Below are 12,970 nucleotides of genomic sequence, written 5' to 3' on the forward strand. Positions count from 1 at the left end.
TTTCATCAAAAATATCTTAATTCGTGTTCCGAAAATGAACGATGGTCTTACGGGGTTGGAACAACATGAGGGAGAGTAATTACTGACAGAGTTTTCATTTTTGGGTGAACTAACCCTTAAAGAAAATCCCGAGCTTCCGGTTCCCACTACGACATTGTGGTGGCGTTCATGTGCGTTCAACTCGTAAATTAGGTTACGATCTTCACGAGATGACTTGAACCCACCGATAGTCTCTCATGCCATTATATTGCTTGTGTCTTCTCTGAACTCTCAGCCTGTTTCTGTGTGATTTGCCCTTTAATCTTTTCCCATCATTGCGCAGATAACCTGCCTGACCTGACAAAAGATTTAATGTGCACGGTCAAGTCAGTCATATGTATTTTCTGACTATTGTTCATTAACCATTAAGATTACAATGTGCGCCGGCGACCCGGAAACTCATGGACCAACCAAAATACATCCAAACAAATCCCAATCAGATGTAGGTATGGTGGCACCAAAAGTCTTTGGACACTTAAAAAACAAAATTAGAAAATTAGAAAACAAAATGTAGCATTCATTTTAAAGAGAGAAAACGGTTTTGGACCCTTTCTGGTTGAAGACTTGAGTAAATTAGACAGGAACTGACATCATCCACGCTGTAAAAAAGTGAAATGACTATGTCATTTATTTAAAGAGCTTTTTTATATCGGTATGATGGTTTCTGGTTTAAACCTGCTTTGATCATTAGAAGCAAACACTCCCCATAGAACAAATAAAAGAAACATTTAAAAAAAAAAGTTGTCCAGGAAGCTATATGTCATCAGTACTGTGTGTGTGTGTGTGTGCTCATACAGTAGCTCAGACTTCCTCACCACTTGTTCCTGCACACAGAGGTCAGGAAGGCCTTCACTCAGAGGAATAAAACGCAAGAGAACGGACAGAATAGGAATGAAAGGCTGCCTCTTCCTCCCATTTTTGTGGCTGGCACTCGGAGTGACCTTTATTGTCTGGCAGGGTCAGGTTTGGTTGCTGATGTAATATTTTACACACACACACACACACACACACACACACACCCTGGCCGCCGCTACAGCTCCTGACAGGATGACTGTGTTTGTCATTACTCAGAGGAGTTTAGACTACAGGAAAGCACTCGCTCAGACACTGACCACACCATTCAGTGCAATGATGTTACAGCCTGTTTTTGGACATGGTACAGTACTTGAGTTTACATTCTTTGTTCTGTTACTGATGAAAACTGATGAAAAAACAGTTTTTTGGACATCATTGTACTAACATGTTTATTACGTATCAATAACACCATGTTTTTGGAGATAGTACTGTGGTAATAAAGACTTTCAGTCACGTGGCAGTATCATGGGTTCACTTACTAAAAAAAAAGTACACAGCAAAATAATAGTTCCAACTTAGATAGATTAAGTGAGTTCATGTTTTAAACAAGAAAACAAGACAACAAATATGTATATATATAGTACCATATACTAATTTGGGGAAAATTACTATGGTAATAATTAATCTATTTAAATCTATTCTACGAATATGCATTTTCTGTAAAGCTGCTTTTAAACGATGTGTATTGTGAAAAGCGCTATACAGATACATGTGAATTGAATTAATAACAATAATAATCTATTTATGAGACTGTAATAAGTTCTTCTTGATGAAGTTGTTTTGCAAACTACAGCAGAGTGTGAGACTTGTTTCATTTTCTCTACAGCAACAATCCAGGTGTGTGTGCAAGCTGTTTATCTGTTTGCATGCTTTGCTTTCTTTCTCCTCGTTGTCTCGCCCTCTCTCTCACACACACACACACACTAATCAAGAGCACTAAGTATAGGGTGACCCAGATGGAGCATGTTGACATTCATACCCACTTACACACATACAGTAAATGTGGGATGTGCTGATAAATGGTCGTGGCCCTGGTGCATTTCCCACAGAGAGACGTGTCAGATATTTTTGCAGTTCTAGCACTCAGCAGAAAAGCACACAATAGAGAGACGCAGGGGGAGAGGTGAATGTGGTACACACAATTATTCATCAGACGCTTCCTCTCTTTGACTCAATCACTCGAGGGTCCGTGTTTTTCCACGACTTCTGAGCACAGATCTAAATTAAAATAGTCAAACATCCTGTTGGACAGAAGAACAATCTCATATGAGATCTTTAATATCTCGGTTGTTTCTTTCTGACAGAAGTGAGATTAAGAAACCTGAAGTGTACCACCGGCGGTACTCTGAGAGCAACCTCTGAGCAATAAAACTGTCGTTATGTGTAGATGGCAAAAACCTTCAAGTAAAACCAATGAGTCAATAAACAGTGACACTACCTTCAAATCTACACTAGGTGGCGACTTTGCGCTAGTTCTTACATTCTCAAATTCTCTCTCTCTCTCTCTCTCTCTCTCTCTCTCTCTCTCTCTCTCTCTCTCTCTCTCTCTCTCTCTCTCTCTCTCTCTCTCTCTCTCTCTCTCTCTCTCTCTCTCTCTCTCTCTCTCACACAGACACACACACACAATGCCTCTCTTGGTTTCGGAGCGAAAGATAAATGATTCCTCTGCTCTTATCCCCCCCCCCCCCTCTCTCTCTCTCTCTCTCTCTCTCTCTCTCTAAGGATTGTGGTCTGAAGTCCAATCCAATAGAAACGATGGCAGCCATATTTGAGTGTGTGTCCTGAAGGATAAACAAACTACAGTATAGCAAAGGAAAAGAAGATGGATGCAAGAAGTTACAGAGGCACTTTGAGTTTGGGCACAAACTCTAATATGTTTCGATGTAATATGTTTTGAAGAAAATATGAGTGGTGCTTACAAATGCAAAACTCGCCAGGATGTTACTACAATCTTTCTAACTGGTTCATTCAAAAGAGCACACTTCATGTCTCTAGGATATTTCTAAGATCCTTCCTTGAGTGTTAAACTAATGGATTGTTTTGCCCATTTTATCATCTGCCAGATGAAAAAGTAACAGCACACATGGTGCATGGTCGAGTTATGTGCCGAAGGGTTCAAATACTTGAGAGAACCAATTACAACGACGGCCCCACAGAAGACACAGAAAGACAAATGAACTCCCCCAGTATTATTGTTTATCGTTACTTGGCAACATTTTTGTACGTCATATATAAAATGTTTATGCTCTGTTTCTGGGAATTTCTCAAACTGAGCCATCTGGTTCCAATAAGTGTTCTTTGAAATGTTTTGGATAGAAATGTCAATCGAGAAAGAGAAGTGTGTGTGTGTATGTATGTATGTATGGAATAGGGTTTAGGATAAACATCTGTTTATTATTGTGGCATGCTAATTCTGTTCCAAAACCTAGTGAGCTGCCTAAAGCATCATGCTAACTGAAATGGCTCTCATAAATGACTTTAATGGAAAATAATCCATTACAGGTTTGCATTAGCATGTTGCTATTGCCAATGGTATCGCTTTAATTAGCAAAAAAACATATTTTGTTTTGATATTTTATGGTTTGCAAATTCCAATCGGAATGCTGCACAAATTTCTCCATGCATTCCTTATGCAAGACATAAGTATATTTAGACCCAGCATAACCAGAAATGTAATCTGTCCTAGATGTGTTTATAACACAAAGACTAATCCAAAAGGTAGGTAGCATAAATATGCTGCCTTCTAATACCTTCTTTTGGCCAGTTTCTAAGATTGTATCTTTCATGGAGAAGGTAATCCCAAAATGCACTGCAACAAGCTTAGTGAAAAAAAATCCATCCAAGAAGGGTGATATAGTGGAGACATTCTTCAAATGTAGGCTATGTGCCAAAGAATTACCAACCTATAAAAGCCCTGATATACTTCAAGCTAAATCGAAGAACTACATGGTGTGACGTCATTTTTGAACAAAATCAGTCCAAAATGAAGGATTTTTAGTCCATTTCAGGAGTCTGAAACAGCTTTCCAATGCAAACTTTGCGGCTGTAAACCATTAATCTGTGACGATTACGCAATAGGTGGATGTGGCTCTGAGGCTCCTCCATCTTAGGAAAACTTCTCTGGTTAATTTCTTCTGTTCAGTCCATCAAGGTCAGACATGAATAAAACAATGGAGAGATTGAAGTTGTAATTCAAATTGAAAGTGACATTGTTTAATACTGTAAAGCTGCTTGCTTTACAACAGTGTATTGTAAAAAGTGCAATATAAATAAACATGACCTGACTGGAGTGCCAAATTGCAGAGATGATGTAAACATATCCACACCGCTTGAATCAGCTGCTTTCTTAGCTGCTGTTTTCTCAGTTGTCATATTTGTAATGTGTTTATTTTGTTGTTGATAAGAAAGTGTGCTCAAGTATTTTGGACTTCTTTTCACCCCTAAGCAAAGTGTATCAGGGCCTTTAGACACTTTCTTACACTCATGCACATAATTAGTCCTAATTACACTATTCAATGTTATATACTGCCAACTTGAGTTGTTGGCTTCCACTGAAACACAGATCAACACTTGCAAATTCACTCATCTCTCTGCACTTGCACATCTATTGAATATCATGTGATAACTATTACTAATAATGCTAAAATGTACACTCACCTAAAGGATTATTAGGAACACCATACTAATACCCCTTTCGCCTTCAGAACTGCCTTAATTCTACGTGACATTGATTCAACAAAAAGCATTCTTTAGAAATGTTGGCCCATATTGATAGGATAGCATCTTGCAGTTGATGGAGATTTGTGGGATGCACATCCAGGGCACAAAGCTCCCGTTCCACCACATCCCAAAGATGCTCTATTGGGTTGAGATCTGGTGACTGTGGGGGCCATTTTAGTACAGTGAACTCATTGTCATGTTCAAGAAACCAATTTGAAATGATTCGAGCTTTGTGACATGGTGCATTATCCTGCTGGAAGTATGAGGATGGGTATACGGTGGCCATAAAGGGATGGACATGGTCAGAAACAATGCTCAGGTAGGCCGTGGCATTTAAACGATGCCCAATTGGCACTAAGGGGCCTAAAGTGTGCCAAGAAAACATCCCCCACACCATTACACCACCACCACCAGCCTGCACAGTGGTAACAAGGCATGATGGATCCATGTTCTCATTCTGTTTACGCCAAATTCTGACTCTACCATCTGAATGTCTCAACAGAAATCGAGACTCATCAGACCAGGCGACATTTTTCCAGTCTTCAACTGTCCAATTTTGGTGAGCTCTTGCAAAGTGTAGCCTCTTTTTCCTATTTGTAGTGGAGATGAGTGGTACCCGGTGGGGTCTTCTGCTGTTGTAGCCCATCCGCCTCAAGGTTGTGCGTGTTGTGGCTTCACAAATGCTTTGCTGCATACCTCGGTTGTAACGAGTGGTTATTTCAGTCAAAGTTGCTCTTCTATCAGCTTGAATCAGTCGGCCCATTCTCCTCTGACCTCTAGCATCAACAAGGCATTTTCGCCCACAGGACTGCCACATACTGGATGTTTTTCTCTTTTCACACCATTCTTTGTAAACCCTAGAAATGGTTGTGCATGAAAATCCCAGTAACTGAGCAGATTGTGAAATACTCAGACCGGCCCATCTGGCACCAACAACCATGCCACGCTCAAAATTGCTTAAATCACCTTTCTTTCCCATTCTGACATTCAGTTTGGAGTTCAGGAGATTGTCTTGACCAGGACCACACCCCTAAATGCATTGAAGCAACTGCCATGTGATTGGTTGATTAGATAATTGCATTAATGAGAAATTGAACAGGTGTTCCTAATAATCCTTTAGGTGAGTGTATTATGTTTAGATTGGTTAAATTCACAGGAGCTAAACTAAACCATTTAGATTACAGTGTATATTCAATACTTGGTAATTGATGCAGAACTAAAATTGGGGTTATGTGATCATATTTTCGTGACCTGGTAAGAACTCTAGCAGCTGACTAACTTTTAGACTAACTGTAGCTTCTTTATTGAAGATGCAAAACCACCATCTAGTGCATTACAGTAATCTAGTCTAGAGGTAATAAATCCATGAACTAGCTTTTCTGCATCAGAAACAGATAACATGAGTATCATCGGCATAACAGTGGAAACTAATTCCATGTTTTCTAATAATATTACCATGAGGCCACATGAATATTGAAAATAGCAAAGGGCCTAAAACAGACCCTTGTTGCACTCCATAATTTACTGACGGTAACTTGGATAATTCCCTGTTTAAATAAACAAAATGGTAACGGTCAGACAGGTATGGTCTAATGCCTGTCCCCGAATACCAGTGTAATTTTCTTATCAATCTAAGAGTATGTCATGATCTATAGCGTCAAACACAGCTCTAACATCAAGTAAAACTAGTATTGAGATGGAGACTGCACTAGAACTAAGTCATTTGTCATTTGTAAAGAGTGCAGTTCCTTTGCTATAATGGAGTCTGAATCCTGACTGTGTCAGCATCCCTTCCCTTCACTATCCACTTCAATTGATGTCAGTGTATCTATACTGATACTTTCCTTACATACTGCCTTGATAATAACGGTCCTCTCACCTTCAGGCCAGCATGTACAGTACAACACCATCCAGACCTTGGCTCAAAGATGCTCTTCTTGACTAAAGAACCAAGCTGTCTTATTACCAAAAACACCTCAGACAACTGACGACTATTCACAACATTCTCCTCTCTACTCTGTGCTCCTCCGCCCCCTCCCACTTAGTCTGACTGCTAATGACTTTGCCACCTATTTCAGTAATAAGGTGGCAATCCACATCACCTAGTTCTCTACGACACTCACCCACAGCACACACTTTCCACTCTTCTTCTTTCTGTCCCCTCACTGAGAACACAAGGTCTCCAGAGTCCTCTGTGCCAGCCGTCCTGTAACCTGTCACTTAGACCCGATCCCCTCCCACCTCCTCCAGGAGATCTCCCTAACACTGCTACCAGCTCTCACTCACATCAACAACACCTCTCGCAACTGTCCCACCGCATTTAAACAGACTAAAAAAAACAACACTCAATCAGCAGATAAATCGACTTGACAACAACCAGGGGTTTGTTTCCCGTACAAAGAAGTAATTCACTGCCAGTGCTTAACCATAGTGCAATGCGTCTTTGAAGAAATCAACTAGCTAGTCACGACTGTTTCCCGAAACCATTGTCGCAAATTGGTCGTTCAACCCAAGGGAGTAATCCACCAGCCGGAAACTGAAGCCTCTCTGCGACCAAGCCTTCACCTGCTTTTAGCATTCCATTGACTCCCATTCATTTTGGCGTCACTTTGACAGCGAATAACTTTACATCTGAGGCGTTTAAAGACTCCATTTGTCCATTGTTTATTTCTAAAGAAACACGACAATGTATAAAAGGCTCCATATACCTTGTATCTTACGTTATGGCCCCGTAGAAGCAGTTTTTTGTAAAAATAGGCTAACGATTGCGTCATAACACGTGACTCTCTGTCGCACAGTAGAGAAATTACCGTATAGACAGGAGTAGAAGCTCACGGGCAATCGGGGGGACGTGGAGGCATAAAGTCCAATAAAGTCAAGGGAGAAGCCCATAGAGAGTCATAAAGTGTCTCCTGCTAGTTCATGGACAGCTAATACTCACGCTCTCCGTCTCTGCGAGATTCGGATGGGAATGATTCAGATTCCTCTTGGCACTGCTACTAGAAGACTTACAACTGTCAGGTTGCTCACGTCACATCTACGTCGTCAAGCTCAGTTTGAGCCGGCGCAGTCGCTCAGCCATCAGGAAGAAATGCTTCTAATTGACTTCACTTTTCTCCGTTGAAGTCTATGGGGTCGTTGTGTCCATTTTTTTTACTGTCTATGGTTCAACCACGTTGGTTAATGATGTCATGCAGGTGGTGGAGTAATAAGTTCTTTTAATTAATCTGTTTGAGATCGAATTAATGCTAGATGTTTTGCTATAAATTACGGACATGGCATCTGAGGACTATTTCAAATTTTTCTCATTTTTCTCAGTCATTTTGCTTTATTTCCAGATTCAATCATAGGCTCGTTCTTACGTAGTAGAGCAAGTTCACACACACGCACTCTTCAAAAACGACGCTTCAAATCTTGACAAACTAAAAGACGTAAATGGCATTTGTATGTATTTGGAATAAAAGATACAGATTGTCAGCTTGATTATTTTGCTCGAGATGAGGATTTTTTTCAACAACCAGTCTGGCTTCAAAAGTGGACACTCCACATCAGTTAAACACTCGGGTGCCTCAAGATTGTGTGCTCGCTCCTCTTCTTTTCTCTGTAAAAAATACATTATAGATTTTACAAGAAATTTCCAAGAGTGCAGTAAGATACCATAGAAGTCATACTGTGGAATTACTGTAAAAAGTAATGCAATTATTAACCTGAATACTGTAATTTCACACTAACATTTTAAACAGAGTGGAATGAGCTGCCAACCTCCAATGAATCTGCTGAGAGCATCACAAGTTTCAAGAAACAGCTGAAGACAAGCCTCTTCTGCAAGCACTTAACCACACAAGCAAAGGCACTTTACAAAATCCTTCACCTCTTTTTCTTCTTCTTTTCTGCATTTTATAGCTTGTTTCCTTTTCAAATAAACCTGGCATTGAATCTTGCTTATGTTCCTCTTTTGCATGTCGCTTTGGGAAAAAGCATCTGTTAAAAAAGCATGCATAAATGTGAATGCAAATATACATGCTAATACCATACTTGACATAAGCTTCATAACCATAAAAATCAAAGACGTTATGTATGTATTACACATGTATCACAGAATCAGTTGTTCACTATGTTGGAAAGTCATTCCAGCTCTCGGTGGTCAGAGTGTTTTTTGGAACATGATTGCTTGTTTAAGGAGGTGAAAAGTCAAAAAATCCAATCAGACTTCTTCTTTTTTTTTTTTTTTTTACCTGTGGTACCAGCTTTATATTTTAAACAAGCTACCATAAAAAGCCAGTTTTAAATGGGGTTTCCAGCAGAGAACAAGATCCTGTGGAGACATTTATACATATACAGTTATTGAAAACAGATCTCAATATATGTTTGATGGATTTTGATGCCAAAGATGACATTGCCTGCAGGGGTGATCTCTGTTCAGTTTTACAGCACATCATATTTCATGTACCAACCGTGATGTTTGCCATTATGCTTGTATGTGATAAAGACAGGCTTCTTGTAATGTAATGTATGTTTTTCGCCACAGATAGTGACTTAAAATGTTAATCATGAAGACGTGACAGGTTCCCAGGGCAGCTGGAAAGTAAATGATACTATATAGGCACAAAGATCACTTCTCTCCATTCTCCCAGAACATTTCACTTCTCTCCCTGTACCCCCCGTTTCCCACTCTCTTCCTCTACTGGGATATTTTCTTGGTCAACAACTAAGCAGAAACAATACATTCTTTAATAACTGTAAATTAAACCTTTCACACACAATGGGAGGTCGGCAGGTCTTTTGAGATGGAGGGAGAAGCTTATTCTTGCATGGTCACCTTAGTGAAAAAGAAATATACTAAAATGTATTTGAAAAAAAAAGAAAAAAGTATACTACGTACAAATACATTTGCACATTTATGTACTTAATAAAAGGTGATCGTGCCTTTGCTGTAGCAGCGCCTAAACTTTGGAATAGTTTGCCTAAACATATTAGAGATGCCGCTACTGTGCAGGATTTTAAAAGACAACTTAAAACACATCTGTTTTCAATAGCTTTTAATCAGTGATCATTTTTTTATTAAACGTGTTGCTGCTGTAATGTGATGCTTATTTTTAAGATTAGATTTTTTCACCTTCTGTGTTATGTGTTACAATGTAAAGCACTTTGGTCAACTTGTGTTGTTTTTAAATGTGCTATATAAATAAAGTTGCTATTGCTATTGCTAATATAAATACCAATAGTATACAAAATTGGTATACTTAAAGTCTGCTAAATTGGTACAACTACCGGTAATTTTGTACTTAATCCAATTTAGTTATCCAAAAATAGTGCTGAAGTTCAGCTAAAGATATACTTACGTATATTTGATTGTGCTAAAGTGAAACTATTGCAAGTATACTTTAGGTACACTTTAAATATCTTGCATTTCAAAACTGATATTGCCAGCTTGCTCCACCTCAGAGGAACGGAGAGGGTGAAGGTTCTGGAAAGTGTAGCAACAACCAAACTGCACTTGCTGACAGAGTGTGAATGGCAGGAGGAAACACACACTTAGGTGTGTGTGCTGAGGTTTGACGGTGCATGCAATGGCAGTCCTAAAGGCCAATGTTAAAGTTTTGAATGGCTATAGGTAGCCATTGGAGTGAGACTAAGAGAGCTCTCATTAGTTTAGCCTGTAGGGAATAAGGCGGAATTTGCTGTTAAAGGCAGGGTAGGCGATTTGTTCCAGACATATATTTTTTTGTTATGCTGGTTGAAAGTCTCTTTGCATTCTGATAGCAATCACTGGTCTAAATGTATCGTCAGTGGAAGGCGTACGACCATACAATGTTCATCCAACCATTGCATTCGGTCTGAATGCAATGGTACGATGTCCTACCAGCCTGTCAACGTATGTATTTCCATTCCTCCACGCTCCTGCTTACACAGACATCACACGTCATCTGAACGTTTCATGCTGTGCTTAGTTAGACAGACGTCAGTCACCGACACCATAAACAAACAGCATTTTTGACAGTTCCTTACGGTGGCCGAGAGAGCTCAACGCGCTGCAACTGAAGAAAACACATGCAAATACAAAAAAACACATGCAAATAAAATAAAACGCATGCAAATACAAAAAAACGCGTGCAAATAAAAAAAAACACCCGCAAATTAAGAAAACATCTTCATCAGTTTCACAACACACGTGTGCTCCAAATACTCACAACACCACCAAATACAAACGCGCTGCAAAAGCTCACAACACAAATACAGAAAACGCGCTGCAAATAACACAGACCACAACGGAAATGTTTCCAGAGGAACCAAATAAGTGACGAACCCGGCTGGGACGTGCTGGAATAGATATCCATAAATCTATGCGTCCATACATATAGTTTTATGTCTATATGTATGGACACTCTTGAAAATGAGATGTTGCATCTCAAGGGGCTATCCATTAATAAAATTGAAATTGAAATTAATTTCCTCATTATTTTCACCTGGGATGTTCCCATGACAACGCAGCACAGCGTCCATCAGCTGAAGAGCTGTTCTTACTACAGAAATATAATGCTGTTAACATAACGGATGCAAATACATTTTTATTTTTATTTTTAGTTTACAAAAAAGCTTTTAAAATATGCGTCTCAACTTTAAAATTTTGGACCCTACATTACCTAACATTTCTTACGAAACTTTTCTTTATGAAAATGTAATAACATGAAACAATTTGTACAGTGTAACTGGTGTATAGATAAATATCTTTCCTTCATGATTTTCTTCTTTATCTTTTTTATTTATTTATTTTAGTTTCCAGCTCATTGTTCTTTTCTCATTTGTATTCTGATGATATTGAACACATTGTTAATACATTTTGTACATTGTAAGTTGTATGTCATAAAAAAATGTAATCTCTGTATGTTTTGCACAAATAAATAAATAAAGTATAATTTTAAGCTGTAAGCACCAGCACGCATAGATTTATGGATATCATATCTATGCAACTGCCAGCACGCACGTCCCAGCCGGGTTCGTCACTTATTTGGTTCCTCTGGAAACATTTCCGTTGTGGTCTGTGTTATTTGCAGCGCGTTTTCTGTATTTGTGTTGTGAGCTTTTGCAGCGCGTTTGTATTTGGTGGTGTTGTGAGTATTTGGAGCACACGTGTGTTGTGAAACTGATGAAGATGTTTTCTTAATTTGCGGGTGTTTTTTTTTATTTGCACGCGTTTTTTTCTATTTGCATGCGTTTTATTTTATTTGCATGTGCTTTTTTGTATTTGCATGTGTTTTCTTCAGTTACAGCGCGTTGAGCTCTCTCGGCCACCGTAGTTCCTCGCCTTTTAAAGTTCCTCCTGAACCAAAACAACAAGCTCATGCTGTTCACACTATAACTACTGTCATTTGGAAGAGATGGAAAACCGTGACGTTACACTCAGAGCGGTTCGTGACTCGAATTTATGCGTTTCAATGGCAACACTCAACGCTGAAATGAATCTGCAGCTGTCAGGTGGTACAGGCCAGTGCTCTTTAAGTGCTTTATGTTCATTATTATTGTAATGTTATGTGCTTGGAGACATAAGGTAGTTTCACGAGTTCACACTTACATCAATTAAACAGAGTAAAGATTATGCGTATTTGGCGTGCTCGGACGTCAGCAGCAGCGTCTTACGTCAGCAGCGGCACTGAACGCGGATCCACAACAGAACCAGAATACACACACACACACACACACACCAGACACACGTCAGCAGCAGCGTCTTACGTCAGCAGCGGCACTGAACGCGGATCCACAACAGAACCAGAATACACACACACACACACACACACACACACCAGACACACGTCAGCAGCGTCTTACGTCAGCAGCGGCACTGAACGCGGATCCACAACAGAACCAGAATACACACACACACACACACACACACCAGACACACGTCAGCAGCGTCTTACGTCAGCAGCGGCACTGAACGCAGATCCACAACAGAACCAGAATACACACACACACACACACACCAGACACACGTCAACAGCGTCTTACGTCAGCAGCGGCACTGAACGCGGATCCACAACAGAACCAGAATACACACACACACACACACACCAGACACACGTCAGCAGCGTCTTACGTCAGCAGCGGCACTGAACGCGGATCCACAACAGAACCAGAATACACACACACACACACACACACACCAGACACACGTCAGCAGCGTCTTACGTCAGCAGCGGCACTGAACGCGGATCCACAACAGAACCAGAATACACACACACACACACACACACACCAGACACACGTCAACAGCGTCTTACGTCAGCAGCGGCACTGAACGCGGATCCACAACAGAACCAGAATACACACACACACACACACACCAGACACACGTCAG

The sequence above is a fragment of the Rhinichthys klamathensis genome, unplaced genomic scaffold (assembly GCF_029890125.1).
Source record: "Rhinichthys klamathensis goyatoka isolate OS25496 unplaced genomic scaffold, OSU_Roscu_1.1 h1tg000046l_1, whole genome shotgun sequence".
NCBI classification, from domain to species: domain Eukaryota; kingdom Metazoa; phylum Chordata; class Actinopteri; order Cypriniformes; family Leuciscidae; genus Rhinichthys; species Rhinichthys klamathensis.